General features: G+C 44.6%; 1 long non-coding RNA gene across 1 annotated transcript; it reads left to right on the top strand.

Moving 5' to 3' along the window:
• The first annotated feature begins 4,095 nt into the window (after positions 1 to 4,095).
• Positions 4,096 to 9,512, top strand: LOC131185037 (uncharacterized). The gene is made up of 3 exons (XR_009152081.1): positions 4,096 to 4,415; positions 7,321 to 7,422; positions 7,559 to 9,512. It is a non-coding gene; the product is annotated as an uncharacterized LOC131185037 (long non-coding RNA).
• The last annotated feature ends 13,411 nt before the right edge of the window (positions 9,513 to 22,923 follow it).

Genomic DNA, 22,923 nt, shown 5'->3' with positions numbered 1-22,923 from the left:
CGCCTTGACTATATGTACTTTTGTTGGCAGGGTGATGTGTCTGCTTTTTAGTACGCTGTCTAGATTTGCCATAGTTTTCTTCCCCAGGAGCAAGCGTCTTTTAATTTCTTGGCTGCAGTCCCCATCTGTGGTGATCTTGGAGCCCAGGAAAATAAAATCTGTCACTACCTCCCTTTCTTCCCCATCTAAATTTCCCCATAAACTTCCCCATTTAAATAAATAGAGCATGTCAAAGAAGGTCCCTGATTTGCAACGGTTTAATGATGGTTTGACCTTGGAAAAAGTGACTTATGACCGATTCTTCAAGTTAGGGATGTTGCACCACCTCACAGTCACGTGTCGCAATTCAGCTACTTGCAACCCAAATTGCATTTTACTGTATATTTTATAGCTGTATATATGCAGCACCAAATTGGTGCTGTATATTTTTAAAGTTTGCTAGGAGATTACAGTTGCTAACTAAACTATTCTTATAGCAATGGCATTCGGTTTCCAGCCTTCTTGGGATTTACATTGCACAGTCAAAATCTGTGCACAGGAGGATACAGGTAGCTAGCCAGAAGCAGTTTGGTGGAGGTTGATGCAGTTTCAAAGCCTATTAAACTTGGATATGTGTAAATAAAAACAGATTTAGAAAATAACACCAGAAGTGTGTTTTTTGTTCCTATATGGTGGGTTACTATAGAGCAAGTATTGACCGAACGGGTCAATATTTAAAAAATATTTACAATATTTTTATTTTTAATATTATTTAAAAAAACAAAGGCTGGCAACTACGTGGGTAAATCAGCACGAGGATTGCAAAAATCCAGATGATCAATAAATAAGAGCGAAAAATTGAATTTGGACTCTCCTTGCTGATGGCTTGCCAAATTTTGGTTCCTCAAATATGATAGTGATTAATTGTTTCAGAACTGTGCCACTTCAAGTCTCTACCAGTGTATCAATCTCAACGACTAGAAGAGGGGCCGACTTCAACTCCCAGAATTCCCCAGCCAACATACTGAGGGGGAATGAAAAAGCGGGATGGCCAGGGAGTTTTGGGAACTGAAGTCCATAAATATTAAAGCAACCTGGCTAGGGAAATCTAGGAATTTCAGTCCATGCCTCTTATACAGGGCTGGGCAATTCATTTTCTCCAGGGGTCCCATCAGCAACTGGGATTATTGTGAAGGGCTGAATCAGTAGTGCTGTGAAGTTGTGTAGGCATAAACACATGCACATATGTAATTTTTTAAAAAGTTGCTTTCAAAAATAAAAGCAAACCTTGCATGCTGGACAAGGACGGCCAAAGGATGAGATGTCTCTTAGGCTGGTGGCAAAGCTGGCTGAGGAATTCTGAGAGTTGAAGTCCAGAAGTCTTAAAAGTTGCCAAGGTTGGAGAGCCCTGTTGTTTGATAGCATGCTGGCTGGGGAATTCTGCGAACGGAAGTCCACAGATGTTAAAGCCTGCTGGCTAGGGAATTGTGGGAGTTTGAAGTCCAGACCTCTTAAAGTTGCCAAGTGTTGAGAAACACTTAAAACCACAGTGTAGCATTACTATTTGCATCGAAATTAATTAAGATACCCTTTTGTGGCTGATTTGTCTTGCAGTTCAGATTTGGTTCTTAGCAACTCAGTGTTCTAATTCCCCAGTTCCCTGAATTGGCTTTACGATAAAACCGAAAGAGATGATCAATAAAAAACAAACAAACCCAGAAGAGATGCCTTCCCTGCTTTTATTTGGCTCGCCTTCTGCATCTCCCTTTCCCGTTTTGTATCAGCCACAGATTTTTCCCTGGCTGTGGGGCGGCGAGAGCTCCCAACTATTCTTAATCCGTCCCTGAAAGCAGGCAAGCTGCTATTAATATTTTAATAGGTTTTTTTAGATTTTTAAATTTTTGAAATTTTAAATTTTATATTGATTTTAATTGGTTTTGGTAATCAGGCTGGTTAGAATAAGTTTTTTATTTGTGTTTTAATCTGTATTTATATGTCCTTTTTATATGCCTGTTAACCGCCCTGAGTCCCTCGGGAGATAGGGCGGTATACAAATGTGATCAATAAATAAATAAATAAATAAATAAATATCGAGCGGATGACAATGGTGACCATTCTGTAATGTAATCGGTGGATCATTCGGACGCAATGCAAGAGAGAGATAGACTGTGCCAAATACCAGCGGGGGGGGGGGGGAACTTCTCTTGGATGGTTTAATGTGGTTTTAAAGGACAATGTTGACACGAGGGGCTTGCAAAACAATGCTTTCGAACCATTGCCCCCGCTTCCTTTACGTGTGCTAAATGTAAGTTTTAACATGGACATATGTTACGTCTCTGTCATGACCTGGATTGTCCTCATTACGTAGATTAAGGTTTCTTCAATCTTACCCATTTTAAAGAGGCATGGACTTCAATCCCCAGAATTCCCAAGGATACTGGCCACGGAATTCTGGGAGTTGAAGTCCGCACACCTTAAAATGGCCGAGATTGAGAAATACTGCTGTCCTTCATAATAGAAGGAAGCAGCATCTTAAATCATATTTCTTTCTAGACAACCAAACAACGATTTGGAAATAAGGAATAAACAAGAGGCTGGGAAATCTCAGAATTGTCCACAATCGCTCTTTGCTTTCTTTCCAGGCGGATTGAAGGGCATTTAAAGGTTATCGGAAGTTTTCCTGCAGGAAAAGAAGACATGGATGTGCGGAGACAAGATTTTCTGCAAACTGTCTTGCAGAGATATGGATTTTTTTAAAAAAAGAGCCAAGCCCTAGATTTCTTCAAGACAGAAAGTTACCAGTAGTTCTCAAAGTGCAAAGATCTACTCCTTTTTATTGCTCCATTTGGGGTAAGACTGGTATTTCAGTCAAAGACTGACGTAATGTAGAGTGCAGAAGTTAGATAAAAGACTAGATATGTTATTGGCACAATTCTTTTTTCTTTTTTACTCCTCTCAATTGTTTTTCAGGTTTAACGCTACTGAATGTCGATTGTTTTAATGCACGGCCATATTCCATCGCTCGGAAGTTTTGATGTAGGGCACCCAAAGTTGTTTAGATTGGGCTGTTCTATAGGGTCCGTCAAATAAATACATGAATGAAATCATGAAGGAGAAAAACCAAGAATAATTGGCTAAAATGTCAATGGAAATAGGTTGTTTTGGAACCTATGTCATGCGCCGTCCCGATTTTTTCAAGTAAACTTTCAAACTTGTGAATCTTCTGCCAACATAAAGCACAATTTATTTATTTATGTCCCGCCCTTATGATATTTTTTTTTTACAAACAACTCAAGGCAGCAAGGATATCCAACATACTCTCCTCCTTCTATTTTCCCCTCAATAGCAGCCCTATGAGGTGAGTTGGGCTGAGAGAGATTGAGTCACCCAGCCAACTTTCATGCCTATAGATCAAGACCAGGAAATGATGGGATTTTGGCTTAAATGTTAACAAATCCTAGAAGGCAGAATTCAAATACCAAGACTTTCTTTAGTAGAAACTGTGGATTTCTTTCGATATTCAGATACTCATGACTCCTTAGTCATACCCTGGTGGTTCTGGGCAAAGAGCTTGACAATGTCTAAGGGATATTCAAGTATACTATCTTGATCAACCTTGGAGGCTTATCTCTTTAAAACAAAGAAACAAATGAATGGATTAGAGCAAGATTTCCTGATCTACACTCCTTCAAATGCATGGGAAAATCCAGTGCAGTGTTTCTACAGTTGGCTTTAAAAACAACCCCAGATATGGACACTAGAGCAATCTGAAATGGGGGCAAATCTGATGTAATACTAAAACATCTGGAATTGCCATATGTTTCTATGTGCAGCAGTTTAAAAGTATGTTAAAAGATTGAGATTGTTTTCTATTAATATTGCGTGGATCCCTTCTTTCCTCAGTTCCAGTTCATTATCATCATCAAGGTTTCATTTAATTTTTGTTTTTACTGGATATTCACGATGTTATGGTTCATCGCAAGGCCAGCCAGATGTTCAGATTAGATTTGGAGTTTTTCTTATTTTGATGGTTGCTTGCGCAGTCGGCCAGATAATTAGACTAGATTTGGCATTTTTGTCCACCTACCCGAGTCCCAAGGACCTGGTATAGGCAGATGTGGCTGTTTGAGGGTGTTAAAGGTATCATTGCAAGATGTTTATTTTATTTATTTATTTATTTATTTTATTTTCATCAAGCATGTATTTTATGACAGATACAAGTGTAAACATAATTACAAATGTAAAGGGTTCCTTTTTTTTAATTGACCGGCAGTGATTTTGTCAACGATTTTTATGTTCTCCTCCATTCATGACAGATGACACCAAGCTGGCAGGAATAGCCAACACTCCAGAAGATAGGCTCAAGTTACAGAAAGATCTTGACAGACTTGAACATTGGGCGCTATCTAACAAAATGAAATTCAACAGTGAAAAAAGTAAGGTTCTACATTTAGGCCCAAAAAACAAAATGCACCAGTACCGTATATGTGGCACCTTGCTCAATAGTAGTACCTGTGAGAGGGATCTTGGAGTCCTAGTGGATAACCATTTAGATATGAGCCAGCAGTGTGCAGCAGCTGTTAAAAAAGCCAACACAGTTCTGGGCTGCATAAACAGAGGGATAGAATCAAGATCACGTGAAGTGTTAGTGCCACTTTATAATGCCTTGGTAAGGCCACACTTGGAATATTGCATCCAGTTTTGGTCGCCACGATGTAAAAAAGATGTTGAGACTCTAGAAAGAGTGCAGAGAAGAGTAACAAAGATGATTAGGGGACTGGAGGCTAAAACATATGAAGAACGGTTGCAGGAACTCGGTATGTCTAGTTTAATGAAAAGAAGGACCAGGGGAGACATGATAGCTGTGTTCCAATATCTCAGGGGCTGCCACAAAGAAGAGGGAGTCGGGCTGTTCTCCAAAGCACCTGAGGGTAGAACAAGAAGCAATGGGTGGAAACTGATCAAAGAAAGAAGCAACTTAGAACTAAGGAGAAATTTCCTGACAGTTAGAACAATTAATAAGTGGAACGAATTGCCTTCAGAAGTTGTGAATGCTCCAACACTGGAAATTTTTAAGAAAATGTTGGATAACCATCTGACTGAGATGGTGTAGGGTTTCCTGCCTGGGCAGGGGGTTGGACTAGAAGGCCTCCAAGGTCCCTTCCAACTCTGTTGTTATGTTATGTCATGTTATATTTGATCAGGGCTGCCAAGTTGCCCAATTGTTTTTGTTAAGAGCATAGCGAATGGTAGAAGTCAAACCTCTTGCTGGAATTGCAGCACAATTCAATTGCTGATGTTGATTCATTGAAAGGGGAGGGCCGGGAGAGAATGAAGGATAAGAATTTGGTGAAAAGAACTGTGCAGTGCCACACTTTTTTTTTTTTTGCATGTCGCATTTGTCGGCTCTGATTTCTCAGCAGCAAATGGACGGCACAGCTCATCTTTCTGGCTGCTTCCTCATTCCGCTACTCAAAGATTTGGTTTTTCTGAAATCACATGATCGCTCCTTGAATAAATTCAAATCAGGGCCGGCAGCAGGGGTGAAATCCAGCAGGTTCTGACAGGTTCTGGAGAATCGGTAGCAGAAATTTTGAGCAGTTCGGAGAACTAGTAGCAGAAATTTTGAGTATTTCAGAGAACTGGCAAATACCACCTCTGGCTGGCCCCAGAATGGGGTGGGAATGGAGATTTTGCAGTATCTTTTCCCCAGGAGTGGGGAGGGAATGGGGATTTTGCAGTATCCTTCCCCTGGAGTGGGATGGGAATGGAGACTTTGCAGTATCCTTCCCCTGCCATGCCCACCAAGCCACGCCCACAGAACCGGTAGTAAAAAAAAAAATTGGATTTCACCACTGGCCAGCAGGCTTCCCTCTTTATAAATTCCCTCCCTATAATTTGGGCCCTGAGCTTTTTTCTGCAAATCTTCTTTTCCCTTATTTAGTCTTAACCTTGGAGTCCTAGCAAACACTTAAATATGAGCCAGCAGTGTGCCGCAGTTGCCAAAAAAAGCCAACACAGTCCTAGCCTGCATCAACAGAGGGATAGAATCAAGATCACGTGAAGTGTTAACACCGTTTTATAAGGCCTTGGTAAGGCCACACTTGGAATCCTGCACCCAGTTTTGGTCGCCACGCTATAAAAAAAGATGTTGAGCTGAGAGAACAATTTTCATGGGTGAGGCTGGATTTTGGATCTGGATGTCTCCAGTCCTTCCCCAACCCCTGAACCTCTACATCATATTGGTTGTCCAGAAGCAATCCCGGATCAGTGTGTTTGTTGGAGCTTCTTACAGCGAGGAACAAACAACACCAACGTTTACAGTAGAAACATTGAATAGGACATTCCAAGGAAGTTGACCTGGGTGGCAACGCGGCATCCAGCACTCATCCAGGAGATCACTGTGGCACAAGGCACGGACTGTGTTCTTCCATCAGGGCTGGTCAGAGTTGATAGGGTAAACACTGGACATACCCATCCCTCTAGGTGGCTCAGTGGCTAAGACGCTGAGCTTGTCAGTCGGAAAGGTCGGCAGTTCGGCGGTTCGAATCCCTTGTATAGGTCTCCTGCATGAGCTAAGGACCACCTGTATTTCACCAGAGTTTATTTGTATCGAGACATGTTTTTCTGGATTTCTAATTTTTTTTTTTTGTCTCTCCAAAAGAGCAGGGCAGAGAAATGAGGGCAAGGCAAGCTAAATTAGCAATCCCAGAGAAATCGGCGTCAGCAAAACTAGTGAGGAATCTCTGGAAACCAGCTCTCAACTCTCTTGAGACTCCTGTGCTGGATTGGGAGTTAGGACACCCTCAGGGGTGGGCTGCTGGGGGTTCGCAGGGGTTCGGGAGAACCTCAAGCTAAGATTCTGTGCAGTTCGGAGAACCCCCAAATCCCACTCTTGGCTGGCCCTGCCCACCCAGCCCCTCCCCTCCCAGGAGTCCCCACGTGGCCCGTTTTGGATGCAGGTAAGTGCAGTGCGTGTGTGGAGGCTCAGGGAGGGTGAAAAACGGGCCTACTGAAAGTTCGGAAAGGCCGAAAACGGGCCCATTTCCAGCCTCCAGAGTCTGGGGTGGCCGTTTTCGCCCTCCCGAAGGCTCGAGAAAAGCCTCTGGAGCTTGGGGAGGGCAAAAATGCCCCCCCCGCCATGGTGCAGGAGGCTGACTAGGCCAGCCCACCATGGCCATGCCCACCCAGCAATCAGGCAGAGAACCCCTGGCTAAAATTTTTGAAGCCCACCCCCGGACCCCCTCCCTAGAATCCTAACAAAGGTTTTACAACAGGCATGGAAATAGTGGAATTCGTCCTCAGCGGGGTAGGAGATATCTGAATATGTCTCTTTTCTAGACTTTGGCTGCGGATAGCTTTAGAATATCCATAAGCTGTCAGTCGTTGCCATGGTTATTTGCTGATGTGAATCCAGCAGGCACTCTTCTGAATTTCTCAGAGGTGAGTGTCTACCTGTTGATTACTTAACCGCTTAAAGGTGACAAATACATTTAATAAAAAATAAAAATAAAATCAGGCGTGATTCATTTAACAATAATCTTGCTTACCTGTTGTGCCTCGTCTGCTTTCTCCGCAGCTGGGCCCGTCTTATCTGCTTCCGAACGCTGAGGAATGTCCTAGCATGCTTCCTGGCCCCAGCCCTGGCTCCATGCCCAGACAGGCCGAGGAGGAAGAAATGCCTCCAGCCCCCAGCTCTGGCTCCATGCCCAGGCAAACGGAGCAACTAGACCCCTTCCCCTCCCCCATAGCATGTGAGACTGAGGAAGGGCAATTACCAACAGCTGCAGACTGGAGTGACCCTCGCTTCAGGAGAATTGATAGGCGGCGGCAACAGAAGGAAGGGAGGGGCAGGCCTGGATAAGTGCTGAGTCATGGAGCCACACCCCATGGCCTATATAAAGGATCTGCTTTCTGGCATTCTCTGAGTCAGGCAAAGTCTACCTTATCTTGCTGAAGTCACTTTCTGGTCTCCTGCCTGCCTTGAGAACTTTGCTAGGACTTTGGCAGAACTGCAGAGGCACGCCTGATTCGGATTTCCCTGACCCGGCCGTCAGCGGAGGAATGGGACACGACACTTACCAACAGAAATTCTGGTTCCCATTGTGTGTCGTACGTTGAGGACTATCTGGCTCCTCTTTGACGTCAACTTCAAAAGAAGATGCTGGCCTGGGTTAAAACCGAAGTAGTATTATAACCCAGGGACACTCTCAGATATTCACAGCTCTGCTAAATCACGTCAGATTTACTTTTTTCCACACTAAGAATGACACTCATCCATTCTCAACTCAAAGATTTAACCTCAAAAAAAAACACTATAGATCCGTGATGGTGAACCTATGGCACACAGAGCCCTCTCTGTGGGCACCCTCGCTGTCACCAGCTGCTCTTCTCAGGGGTGAAATCCAGCAGGTTCTGACAGGTTCTGGAGAACCGGTAGCAGAAATTTTGAGCAGTTCGGAGAACCGGCAAATACCACCTCTGGCTGGTCCCAGAATGGGGAGGGAATGGGGATTTTGCAATATCCTTCCCCCAGGAATGGGGAAGGAATGGGGATTTTGCAGTATCCTTCCCCCAGGGAGTGGGCAGGGAATGGGGATTTTACAATATCCTTCTCCTGAAGAGTGGGGTGGGAATGGGGAATTTGCAATGCCCTTCCCCTAGGAGTAGGGAGAGAATGGGGATTTTGCAGGATCCTTCCCCTGCCACGCCCACCCAGCCACACCATGCCCACCAAGCTACGCCCACAGAACCAGTAGTAAAAAAATTTGGATTTCACCATTGGCTCTTCTGGTTTCCAGCATGCACACGCCATTTTCTGGTCCATTTTTTGGGGGTTTTTTCGGGCTCTTTTCAGCCTGAAAAACATCCTGAAAAAGTCCTGAAAACGCCCCCCAAAACAGCCAAATAACAGGCATGCGCACCCCGGCCAGCTGGTCTTCGAGTTTCCGGTGTTCCGGCGTGTGCAAAGACCAGCTGGCCAACGTGCATGCCTTTGCCAGAAACCTGAACACCAGTTGGTCTGCACGCACATGTGCGCTGGCCAGCTGCTCTTCAGATTTCCAGGTTTCCGGTCCTCCGGCACATGCGCCTGCACGGGCATTCCGGTTTGGGCACTCGATGCCGAAAAGATTTGCCATCACTGCTATAGATATTTCGGGCCAAGGATCTCCTGAAAGTCTGTTGGTACATGCAGGTCTCAAAGAAGAAAGGCTGGGTGAAAATTTCGACACACAATCACACTAAGGCAGCAGTTCTCAACCTGTGGGTCGTGACCCCATTGGGGGTCAAATGACGATTTTCCAGGGGTCGCCTAAGACCATCGGAAATATGGGTAGTATACTTGCGATTCGAAGAAGTTGACTCCACAAGCCAGCTGCAGGCTCTTCAAATCGCTAGCCTAATCTGGCTTCAGGCGCGATAAACTTAATAGGGGAGGAGTCTCTGCTTTAATGCCTCCGTCCTCAAGGCAATCGCAAGCAGTTCAGATCGCTAGCCAAGACGGCTTCAGGCGCGATAAATTCAAAAAAACAGTTTGTCGCTTTTTTCCCCCTTCTGCGGCTGCTGAGGCGCGCTGAGATCCTCAGGGGTCGCCACATCGTGGGAAATTGTGTTAAAGGGGTCGCAGCACTATAAAGGTTGAGAACCACTGCGCTAAGGAAACCGAAAGGCAGAAGCTTCTTCCTTTATGTAGGGTTTATGGTTACGTTTTTCTGGTCTTCAAAAAAAAAAAGGGGAAGTTTGAAAGCTTCTGAGATTGCTGCCGCCTAAGCCTACGATGTGGAAAGCCGTTAAGCCGATTTTGCTGTACAGACAGTCCTTGAATGACGACTCCCAGTGGAACTCCACATTTCTGTCGCTGAGCGAGACAGTTGTTAAGCGAGCTTTGCCTCATTTTACGACTTTTCTTGCCACCGTGGTTAAGTGAATCATGCGAAGTGAAGTTGGCTTCCCCATTGACTTTGTTGCAAGGCAGCAAAAGGTGATCGCGTGACTCCAGGACACTGCGACAGTCCCAAATATGAGTCGCCTCCCAAGCATCCACATTTTGATCATGTGACCATGGAGATGCCCCAACGGTCGTAAGCCTGACCTAAAAGTCATAAGTCACTTTCTTCCAGTGCGTCGCAACTTTGAATAGTCACTAAATGAACTGTTGTGAAAGTCAAGGACTCCTTGCATTCTGCTCTTCCTTTATACCTGCCTTCTTTTTGCAACGTTCAAGGAGAAATTGGTTTCCCACTAAGATCAGGATTCATTTATAATAGGATAAAAAGAGTTGGAAGGGACCTTGGAGGTCTTCTAGCTCAACCCCCTGGTTAGGCAGGAAACCATGACAGAATGGTCAATCGGAGGTTCCCTCTCCTAATTCTATTCTGTTCTGTTCTGTTCTATTCTTAATTCTATTCTATTCTGTTCTATTCTATTCTATTCTATTCTATTCTATTCTATTCTATTCTATTCTATTCTATTCTCTGCAGTTTTTCCAAAGACTTTTTTTTGCAATGCGATGACCAAATCTGGATGCAGTATTTTAGGTGGAATGTGATAGCAGTGCTATAGTAGTGTGAATAAGCTTTGGAAACCGCAAATAGAGCTGCGTATTCCTTTCCTGCCAGTGTAAAAAAAAAACTGTGCCTCATTCTTTCACCTGCCTTCCCCTCCGTCAGAACCAGTCAAGATCACATGAAGAAGGCTTGGATAACCAGAAATGGCTCATCCTTGGTTACTAATTTCTAGAGGAGGAAGATGGAAGTTAATGATTATTCTACTCTAGGCTGGCTATTTTTCAGTCCAATGTACCTTCACCTGCTAACAGGTAATCCTTGAGTGGGTGACCACAATTGAGCCCAAAATTTCTGTTGCTAAGCGAGGCAGTTGTTGTGAGTTTTGCCCCGTTTTATGATCTTTCTCATGATAGTTGTTAAGTGAATCACTGCAGTGAATAAGTTAGTAATACGGTTGTTAAATGAATCCGGCTTTGGGAGATGACCAGGCTGAGCCTGAGGGAGGGGTCAAATGTGTGTCATAAGTCATGAGACTATGTGTGCCTGCAAGAGATGTTAGTCCAGCCTACCTTGAATGTCTTTCTTATCTCCCGCTCATTTCCCTTGACTGGCTAGTTGGCCAGATTCTCGTGGACAGCTCAAGCACCCAATAAATCTTTATCCTCATTTGAACTGCCTGAATCTCCTGATTTCCTCTCCCCACACACCCCCGGTTTTGATACCGGCTTCCCCATTGATTTTGCTTGTCAGAAGGTTGCAAAAGGTGATCTCATGACCTCAGGACATTGGAACCGTCATAAACAGGAGTCAGTTGCCAAGCATGTGAATTTTGAACACGTGACCATGGGGCTGCTGCCACGGATATGTGAAAAACGGTCATAAGCAGGGGTGCTATTCAGCAGGTTCTGACAGGTTCTGGAGAACCGATAGCGGACATTTTGAGTAGTTTGGAGAACCGGCAAATGCCAGCTCTGGCTGGCCTCAGAGTGGGGCGAGAACGGAGATTTTGCAGTATCCTTCCCCTGGAGTGGGGTGGAAATGGGGATTTTGCAATATCCTTCCCCTGGAGTAGGGTGGGAATGGGGATTTTGCAGTAACCTTCCCCTGGAGTGGGGAGGGAATGAGGATTTTGCAGTAACCTTCCCCTGGAGTGGGGAGGGAATGAGGATTTTGCAGTATCCTTCCCCTGGAATGGGGTGGGAATGGGGATTTTGCAGTATCCTTCCCCAGGAGTGGGGCGGGAATGGGGATTTTGCAGTATCCTTCCCCAGGAGTGGGGTGGGAATGGAGATTTTGCAGTATCCTTCCCCAGCCACACCCGCCAAGCCACACCACGCCCACAGAACCGGTAGTAAAAAAAATTGAATTCCACCACTGGTCATAAGTCACTTTTTTCAGCGCCGTTGTAACTTCGAATGGTCACTAAACGAACTGTTGTGAGTTGCGGATTACCCGGCTGGGCCTTTCAGATGCTCCATTTTAACTCCCATATTTTCTATGGGGTTGCTTTGGACTCACAAATGTTCAACATTGCATGAACCGCTGAGTCTTGAGTGAGACTGCTTCATGGGTGCCTCAAGAGTTCTTTTCTTAGAAAGAAGAATTACCTACAATTGAAGAATGGACACTCAAAGTATCAAATCTGGCAGAAATGGCAAAAATCTCTGCTTACTTGAAAGACAAGAAAAATATATTTTAGAATGGAAAATGTGGATTGATTATATTCAAAATAAGTATCAGATAAAAAAATATCGAATAGCATATGAGTAAATTTAGGAAATATTTTGTATTAGATATATTTCTGAAGGAGAGGGGAATTGAGAGTGTGATTAAGTGTGGAGTGACTAGAGATTACAATTTAGGAATTATTTTAGATTATGATTGTTAGTTTTGATACCCTGCATTTTGTTCTGGGAAGTCGGGGTGGGGGGTAAGGGGAGGGAATTGGGGGTTGAGGGTAGAGATGGAGTGATGGTTAATGTACAGGGATTATTGAAGATGTATAAATATAATTAATGTAGGGTCGGGTCTGCCCAGTTACCATTTTAGAACGGTGGGGAGGGAGAAAAGAGAGAGTAGGAGGTAGGAAAGAGGAGAAGAGGGCGGAAGAGGGGTAGAAGAGGGAGAAGGAAGGTGTAGGGTGGAGGGAGGAGAGGATGTAGATAAGAGAAGGAGAGGAAGGTTAGGAAAGTAAAAGAAGGTAGAAGAGGGAAGAGTGTTAAAAAGGGGGGGGGTGACTGGGCAAGCCCGACTAATTGTATATAACTGTACATTGGATGAGTTGTTTGACATGATTGTAAAAATAAAACTTTTTTATGAAAAAAAAAAGAGTTCTTTTCTTAATTTCGCATTCATTTCGAATCTGTGGTCATTGTCTTCTGGCGCATAGACATTCGATTGAAGTGTTTGGAAAGAAACGAAAAGCAAAATCATCACATTCAATCCGATCCTGATGAAGTTTTCTTGGCAACAATTCCGAAGTGGGTGTTTGTTTGTTTTTTATTCCATTCTTCTGGAACGGTTGTTTAAACACCCGGCTGGAATTTTCACGCCGCTTTGTTAGATGCATTTGAAAGTTTCATTCAGAAGCAAATTCTTATTGAGGCCTTCAGGAGGAGAAATCACATAAATATGGATTTTTAAAAAGACTGTCTCTTGATGCTGTCGGGATCAGGCCTCGGGTTGTTTTGGGTTCCTCTTCATTTGTGGACATGGAAAGCAAATACCCGCCCATTGCAAGCAATCTCTGGTTGAATCTGGCTTTGACATATCAGCTGCGGTACACCATGCTCTCCTTTTCTGCTTGTTTGGATGATTTTGCTGAGTGGCTTTCCTGATAATAGTTTGGCCTTAATCTTGAAATGCATCTGGAAAAAAAACTGTTGAAAATGTTGGCAAAATAGTTTGCAGCCAATATATTTTGTTGGAAAACTAATCTGGTTAAAGCAGGGGTCAGCAACCTGCGGCTCGGGAGCCGCATATGGCTCTTTCACCCCTCTGCTGTGGCTCCCTGTCACTCAAAATATGCGCCACAGCTGCCAAAGTGCGACACCCACCGGCATGCAATTTATTGAACTTTTTCACCCCCCCGATAGGCCAACCATGGATAAATCCAAGAAAAAAAAAAGTTTAAGAAGAAAACAGAACATTTAATTCAACTGCATATGCTAGTTTTGGGGCCGCTCAAGAAATAGTCAGGCACGGGAAAGTTTTTGTGGCTCCCGGTGTTCTCTTTTCAGTGGGAAACAGGTCCTAATGGCTCTTTGAGTGTTTAAGGTTGCAGTTGGGTTAGAGGCTCTTTTCAACTAGCTTTTGTAAATTACTTCCCACTGTACTTGTCTCCTACTTTATTAAATAATTCAATTTATTGAGTTGCCCATGCAGCATACAACTCACGGTGACATAATTGCAGTAGAAGCCATAATTACAGGTAATCTGCAACGTATGACCACAGGTAATCAATTCAGTTTATTACAGTCATAGACCAGAGACCATAACAAATAAAAACACCCAGTAAACATACAATTAAAAATTCTAGGATAAAATAATTGCGCCCAAAATTTCCATTGCTAAGCAAGACCATCGTTAAGTGAGTTTTGCCCTATTTTACGACATTTCTTGTCACAGTTGTGAAGTGACTGATTTGCAGTTGCTAAGTTATTAACAAAGTTGTGAGGTAAATCCAGCTTCCCATTTGCTGGTCCGAAGGTCGAAAGAGGTGATCTATTCTATTCTATTCTATTCTATTCTATTCTATTCTATTCTATTCTATTCTATTCTATTCTATTCTATGATTCTGGAACAGTGAGGACCGTCATAAATATAAAGCAGTTGCCAAGAATCCGAATTTCGATCATGGGGATGCTGCAATGGTTGTTAAGTGTGAAAAATGGCCATAAGTCACTTTTTTCAGTGCTGTTACAACTTCGGTCACTAACGTGACTGGTTGTAATGGTCACTAGATGAATGGTTGTATGCAAGGGTGGGATTTGAAATTTTAGGAACTGGTTCTCTGCCCGGTTGCTGGGTGGGTGTGGCCATGATGGGAGTGGCTACTCAGCCTCCTGCACCATGGGCGGGGGGGGGCATTTTCACCCTTCCCAGGTTCCAGAGGCTTTTCTTGAGCCTCTGGGAAGATGAAAACAGCCTCTTCCAGGCTCCAGAGACCCTCCAGAGGCTGGAAACGGGGCCATTTTCAGATTTCGGGAACTTCTGGAACTTCCGGAACTTCCAGGAGGCCCATTTTTCACCTTCCCAGAGTCTCTGCGTGGGCACTGCACTTGCCTGGCATCCAAAACGGTTTGCGTGGAGACTCCTGCGAGGGGCAGGGTGGGGTAGGTGGGGCCAGCCAGTCCTTGCAACTACCGGTTCAGCGAACCAGATGTAAAATTAGCATCTGGTTTACCCGAACCAATACGAGCTGGCTGCATCCCACCCCTGGTTGTATGTCAAGGAGTACCGGTATTAATATTTTGGTGATTGTCTCGCTAGTTGTAATCCTGATGGACAAGACCTGTTGCCTTGCTGTCTGTGGAGGACAAATCTGATATTCAGCCGAGCAGGTTCTTGTTGGGAGTTTTGGGTCAACACAGCTAAGCCACCAGGCCAACAGAAGGATGTAGCAGGGAGTGTGACAGTCTAGGTTTTCCACATAACTTTTTGCTCACTGTGTGGCATCTAATGCCCAATGCAGCTGCGTGGGTGATTGAGGGAGCCACACATTGCTCCCAGGTAACACCGCTCCTGCGCAGTCTGCACTGGCTACCTGTGGTCTTTCGGGTGCGCTTCAAGGTATTGGTTACCACCTTTAAAGCGCTCCATGGCTTAGGGCCCGGGTACTTACGGGACCGCCTGCTGTTACCTTATGCCTCCCATCGACCCGTACGCTCACACAGAGAGGGTCTTCTCAGGGTGCCGTCCGCCAAACAATGTCGGCTGGCGGCCCCCAGGGGAAGATCCTTCTCTGTTGGGGTTCCCACTCTCTGGAACGAACTTCCCCCTGGTTTGCGTCAATTACCTGACCTTCGGACCTTTCGCCGTGAATTGAAAACGTATTTGTTTATCCAAGCGGGACTGGCTTGATTTTTTAAATTTCTGAATTTTAATAATTTTAACTGGGGTATTTTATTATGGGTCTAATTCGACGGTTTTAATTTTCGGCCATTTATAAAATATGTATTTTAATTGTTGTTTTAATTTGTACACTGTATTGTTTTAAATTTGGCTGTACACCGCCCTGAGTCCTTTGGGAGAAGGGTGGTATAAAAATCTAAGTAATAAAATAAAATAAATAAGATAGCTGCCTTGCTCTGTCTTATGAGACCCCACCTATATTGCCCAGCTTGTTACTGTTGTTGTTGTGGTCCGCCAGCAGCCTGCGGAGCTGGAAACGGAGTCGGACAGTGATGAGGCCAAAGTGAGGCCAGGGTCATCGGGGAGTGAGGTTTCTTGCCTGGGCAGGGAGTTGGACTAGAAGGCCTCCAAGGTAAGATTCTACATTTAGGCAAAAAAACCAAAATGCACCAGTACCGTATATGTGATACCTTGCTCAATAGTAGTACCTGTGAGAGGGATCTTGGAGTCCTAGTGGACAACCATTTAGATATGAGCCAGCAGTGTGCAGCAGCTGCTAAAAAAGCCAACACTGTTCTAGGCTGCATCAACAGAGGAATAGAATCAAGATCACGTGAAGTGTTAGTGCCACTTTATAATGCCTTGGTAAGGCCACACTTGGAATATTGCATCCAGTTTTGGTCGCCACGATGTAAAAAAGATGTTGAGACTCTAGAAAGAGTGCAGAGAAGAGCAACAAAGATGATTAGGGGACTGGAGGCTAAATCATATGAAGAACGGTTGCAGGAACTAGTTTAATGAAAAGAAGGACTAGGGGAGACATGATAGCAGTGTTCCAATATCTCAGAGGTTGCCACAAAGAAGAGAGAGTTGGGCTGTTCTCCAAAGCACCTGAGGGTAGAACAAGAAGCAATGGGTGGAAACTGATCAAAGAAAGAAGCAACTTAGAACTAAGGAGAAATTTCCTGACAGTTAGAACAATTAATAAGTGGAACGACTTGCCTGCAGAAGTTGTGAATGCTCCAACACTGGAAATTTTTAAGAAAATGTTGGATAACCATCTGACTGAAGTGGTATAGGGTTTCCTGCCTGGGCAGAGGGTTGGACTAGAAGGCCTCCAAGGTCCCTTCCAACTCTGATGTTATGTTATGTTATGTCCCTTCCAACTCTGTTATTATTATTAGTGTTAACCTCCAAGGTCCCTTCCAACTCTGGTATTCGGTTATTTTTCTTGTTTCCTTTTAGCAGCGGAGCTTCTCCAAGAACCCAACTTTCTCAGAATCTTTCCTTACCAGTAGCCTCTGCCGTCTCTAGTCATTCCATGATTCATCACGCGAGGAGTTTCCACAGAGTCTTTTTCCTGCTTGTGGTTTTTACTTCCCCATATTTTTTTTCTTCTTCTTTGACTTTCTGGCAGGGTGTTTCCAAGATAGGTCTGTTGCAATCAAGGGCACAACCGCCACCCATTTTGCTAAGGAAGAAGGCTTTGCATGACTTCTTAAAACAGGGGTGTCCAAACTTGGTCCCTTTAAGACTTGTGGACTTCAACTCCCAGAGTCCCTCAGCCAGCAAAGCTGGCTGAGGAACTCTGGGAGTTGAAGTCCACAAGTCTTAAAGGGACCAAGTTTGGACACCCCTGTCTTAAAACAATGCCTTTTGAATCCCACAGTAAGAAGCGAGAGCCTAAATTCCTTTATCTGTTATTGATAGATCAATAGATCGATAAGGTAGATAATGATAGATGATAGACAGACAGACAGACAGATAGATAGAACAGAACAGAACAGAACAGAACAGAACAGAACAGAACAGAATAGAATAGAATAGAATAGAATAGAATTTTATTGGCCAAGTGTGATTGGACACACAAGGAATTTGTCTTGGTGCATATGCTCTCAGTGTACATAAAAGAAAAGATACGTTCATCAAGGTACAACATTTACAACACAAATGATGGTCAATATATCAATATAAATAATAAGGATTGCCAGCAACAAGTTATAGTCATACAGTCATAAGTGGAAAGAGATTGGTGATGGGAACTATGAGACGATTAATAGTAGTGCAGATTCAGTAAATAGTTTGACAGTGTTGATGGAATTATTTGTTTAGCAGAGTGATGGCATTCGGGAAAAAACTGTTCTTGTGTCTAGTTGTTCTGGTGTGCAGTGCTCTATAGCGTCATTTTGACGGTAGGAGTTGAAACAGTTTATGTCCAGGATGCGAGGGGTCTGTAAATATTTTCACAGCCCTCTTCATGATTTGTGCAGTATACAGGTCCTCAATGGAAGGCAGGTTGGTAGCAATTATTTTTTCTGCAGTTCCAATTATCCTCTAAAGTCTGTGTTTTTCTTGTTGGGTTGCAGATTGATTAGACAGATGATAGATAGATAGATAGATAGAGGGGTCTCAAGGTTCAGGCAATCCTCTAGCCCAGTGTCAGCGAACCTTTGGCATTCCCGTGTGCCGGCCTGTGTGCCGGAAGTGGCACGCGAAACCATCCCGCGATGAATGCGGCTCCTCTTCCACATTCCTGTGCTCAAATGCATATCAGTCAGCTGGCCTTTGCGCACATGGGAGTGGTGATACCCGGAAGAGAGGCGTTCCATTGTGCATGCGCGAGCCAGCACCCAAACACCTAATGAACAGCTGGCCATCACGCATGCGTGTGACGTCAACCCGGAAGGTCAGGTGCTGGCCTGTGCATGTGTGTCAGAACGCCACTTTTCTGGGGTGGGATGGTTTCACGTGCCACTTCCGGCACACGTGCCAGAGGTTCGCAGACACTGCTCTAGCCAAACATTGCTGGGGTTCAGCGAACCCCCAAATCTCACCCCTGGCTGGCCACACCCATGCCACCCCTCCCCTCCCGGGAATCTCCATGCGGCCAGTTCATCATTCCAGGTAAGTGCAGGGGCCCCACAGAGGATCTGGGAGGGCAAAAAATGGGCCTACCAGAGGTTCTGGAAGCCTAGAAACGGGCCTGTTTCCAGCCTCTGGAGAGTCTCCGGACCTTAGGGGAAACTGTTTTTGCCCTCCCAGAGGCTCGAGGAAAGCCTCCGGAGCCTGGGGAGGGTAACAAGTGCTCCTCCCTGCCGTGGTGCAGGCGGCTGACTAGGCCACGCCCATCATGGCCACGCCCATCCAGCAACAGGGCAGCGAAGCTGTTGCTAAAGGATCTGAAGCCCACCCCTGGATAGATGGATGGATAGATAGATAGATATATAGATAGATAGATGGATGGATGGATGGATAGAGAAACAGACAGGCTGACAAACAGATATAGATTTGAGATCAATACTCTAAAGCTTATTAAGTTCTTAATAAAAATATTCAATTTCTATTAATATTCCATTCTTTAAGGCAGGGGTCTCCAACCTTGGTCCCTTTAAGACTTGTGGGCTTCAATTCCCAGAGTCCCTCAGCCAGCAAAGCTGGGAGTGTAAGTCCAAAAGTCTTAAAGGGACCAAGGTTGGAGACCCCTGCTTTAAGGTGACAATATATGGAGTGTTTTTCTAAATAAAATGAACAGATTCCACTGAAGGCTCAGAAATCTTTGTAATCAGGAGCGACTTAACTATATCTTTTCTGATTTTCCATCTATCCAAGTCATCGGAGTGATGTGCCCTCAAGTTCTCATATCTTTCGCCTTCATTCGTATTAGTGTGCTTAAAAATAAGTACAAAGGTGATGATTAAGGATCTCCGTTAGTATCAATTTCAATTACACATGTTTTTCCATGAGTCATGTGAATAGTCAAGCTTCTATGTTTGAGAGGTTCCCCCTCTCAAAAATAGAAGCAAAACAAGATAGGTGAGTACATCTTTATTTTTGAAATTGGACTAGAAAGCAATATTATCTTGATAGAAAAGTCCTTTTTCATAAACACACTACAAGTTGTAAGGCTTTATATGGAAACCATGTGTTGGAAACAGCGGTGAAATCAATTTTTTTTTTACTACCAGTTCTGGGGGTGTGGCTTGATGGGCGTGACAGGGGAAGGATACTGCAAAATTCCCATTCCCCCCCCCCACTCCTGGGGGAAAGATATTGTCAAAATCTCCATCCTCACCCAACTCTGGTGCCAGCCAAAGGTGGTATTTGCCGGTTCTCCGAACTACTCAAAATTTCCGCTACCGGTTCGCCAGAACGTGTCAGAACCTGCTGGATTTCACCCCTGGTTGGAAAACAACAAAATAACAGAGTTGGAAGGGACCTTGGAGGTCTTCTAGTTCAGGGGTCTCCAACCTTGGTCCCTTTAAGACTTGTGGACTTCAACTCCCAGAGCTCCTCAGCCAGCTTTGCTGGCTGAGGGACTCTGGGAGTTGAAGTCCACAAGTCTTAAAGGGACCAAGGTTGGAGACCCCTGTTCTAGTTCAACTCATAGGAGGAGTCCTATACCGTTCTGGACAAATGGCCATCCAACCTCTTCTTAACAACTTCCAGTGATGGAAAACCCAAACTCCTGGAGGCAAGATGTTGCACCAATTAATTGTTCCCACCGTCGGGAAATTTCTCCTTAATTCTAGGTTGGATCTTTGCAGAGATACGTTTTTGAAGACTGCTTAGAGATCTATACCTGAGAAGCGTAGCAACATTATATTATTATACAATTATATATATAATATGATACATACTCTAAAATTCAGAATGATGGAATTGGGACCTTAAAGAACATCTAGCCCCATCTCGGCAAGGTAGAGTCTCCTGCTTGAGGAGGGGGTTGGACTAGAAGACCTCCAAGGTGCCTTCCAGCTCTATTCTGATTGAGCTGTATTATCACCAGTCCTGTGATGCGTTTGGCAAATAATTTGTTCTGCCTGCTCAGCTAGATCGTATATGAAGTGACCACTGACATCTAGAGGACTAAATGGGCACTGACTGTCATTCCTTTTTAAAGAAATGTATTGTACACTTGAAAACCATCAATTTAGCCCTCCCATAGTTGCAATTTATGAAACAGCATAGAGATTGCTAGAGATCCTAGAAATCGAAGCCCTAATACATGAAGGGTATCAGTTTCGGAAAATATTATTGACTATGCAATAATATTTAGCAAAGCAGGAAAAACACCTCCAACGATATTTCCAAGAAAAGAGTTTGGTGTTGTAACCCAGGCCTAAGTACGTAGTAGGAAACTCAGTCCGTGAAAAAACAAACTTTATTCGAACAGCTGAGAATTCCTTCATTCCCAGCCTAGTTCAACTAAATTAAAGCAAATTCCTTCCAACACCAATTCCTCAGTTCTATTGCAAACCTTGGTCCAATTAGGCAAACTCCCAAAGGCCTTTCTTGGCAAAACCTGGCAAAGAAGTCACAAAACTAAATACAAGACATAGATGAAGCAAAAGATGCAGGTACCAACGTTGTTTTCTGGCAAAGCCCAAACACCGTTACCCGTCTGTTTTAAGCCTTATGGGAGGGGCCAATCATCTCTTGGCCCTACTCCCAAGTCGTCCTCTTTGCTTGAGCTGCTCTTGCCTTCTGGCAGCTCTTCTCATGTGTGCATTAGGAACAGGCTCCTCCTGTTCCTCTGCCTCACTACTGTCAGTCTCTGGAGGCTCTGGAGTCCGCACCTCCCTTCCCGATGGCCCTGGCTCCACCTCAGCCTCATCGCTGTCCGACTCCGTTGCCAGCTCCGCAGGCTGCTGGCGGTCCACAACATTTGGACTTTTCATGTACAGGTAAGTCCTCGACTTACCACCTTTTTATTTAGCAATCCGTTCAAAGTTACAATGCTGCTTGAAAGAAGGGACTTACGACTAGTCCTCGCCCTTAAAACTCCCATGGCGTCTTAACAGTCATGTGTTCAAAATTTGGGAGCTTGGCAACCGGAATGCATCTACAAAGGTTGCAGAATTCCGAGGTCACCTCATTGCCGTTTGCAAACCTTCCCAGCTGGATTCTGACAAGCAAAGTACATGGAGGAATCTGGATTTGCTTAGCAAGCATATGATTCACTTAACTGCCGTGATTTGTTAAACAGCCGTAGCCCCCCCCAAAAAATGTCGTAAGTTGGGCACAACTCCCTTTAACAATCACCTTACTTACCGTATTTTCGGAGTATACCTTCCCCCCCCCCCAAAAAAAGAGGGTGAAAATCTGGGTGCTTCTTATACTCCGAATGTAGCCCCATCCAGCTTCTCAAACGGAGGTTTCAGAGGCTGAAAAAAGCATCAGAAACGAAGCTTCAGAAAAGCAGCCCCCAAATAGAGCGTCAGAAAAAAAGCCTCCAAACAGAGCTTTAGAGGCTTTTTTTCTGAAGCTCTGTTTCAGAGGCTTTCAGAGGCAGAAAAAAAATGTTTTTTCTGAAATGGAATTTCAGTAATTTAAGAGGCAGAAAAAAAAGCAACAAAACAAAACAAAACACAAGACACAGAGCTCACAAAGAACCTGTTGCTAAAATTCACCTCTGGGAACAGCTGATTGGGGGTATTCCGGAAGGCCGATCCACCTGCCAATCAGCTTTTTTCTTATTTTCCTCCCCAAAAACTAAGGTGCATCTTATACTCTGGCGCGTCTTATACTCCGAAAAATACGGTAGTTGCGGAAATTCTGGTCTCAATTCTGGTAGACGGGCTACCTGTGATCAAATATGATTTGAAAGAAACTTTGCAATGACCTTTCCCTTAGGGTTTATCTGGACAGCAACCAATGAAATGCCCTAATTAAATAATAAGCCTCGAGCCAAGCTTCGAAAGAAATCCAGTTATTTATTAAGAGCTTCATGTCGGCACTTTCCAAGTGAAGTCAACTCTGACCCCACTTAATTTACATCCCGTCTCTGACCCTGTTTCCCCCCTCCCCCTCAAGGTGTGTCATCAGTCACATTCGCCAACAAAGCAATTTTGAGGATTGTAGAGATCACTCCCCTCAGGCCACTGTGGGTAACCAGGGAGATGGCCTTGACAGAGAGATGGCTGGAATGTGCTTTTGTTTTGATTGAAGTGCTCCTTTGCTGCAGCTGCAAGGTTTGTTTTCCCATCCCCATGCCTATGGCAACTCGAGAGCAGCCCACGGATGCTTTGTGAGTTGACAAGATGCTTAAGAATCAAGCCATGAGGTTATGAAAGATCCCCCCCCATCCCCGCCCAAATCTCAGGATCTCAGCACCCTTAGGGAATAACCGTTTCCCTAAGGAGCAACCTTAGATGCAGAAAAAACTCAACAGCAGGCCCCAAGAATTATGGCTTAGGACCGGGGTATTTACGGGATCGCCTTCTGCCACTGTTTGCCTCCCACCGACCCGTGCGCTCCCACAGGGAGGGCCTCCTCAGGGTGCCGTCAGCCAAACAATGTTGGCTGGCGGCTCCCAGGGGGAGGGCCTTCTCTGTGGCGGCCCCTACCCTTTGGAACGAGCTTC

This window comes from Ahaetulla prasina, chromosome 14 (genome assembly GCF_028640845.1).
Source record: "Ahaetulla prasina isolate Xishuangbanna chromosome 14, ASM2864084v1, whole genome shotgun sequence".
Lineage (NCBI taxonomy): Eukaryota > Metazoa > Chordata > Lepidosauria > Squamata > Colubridae > Ahaetulla > Ahaetulla prasina.
This window is presented reverse-complemented; position numbering and strand designations above follow the sequence as displayed.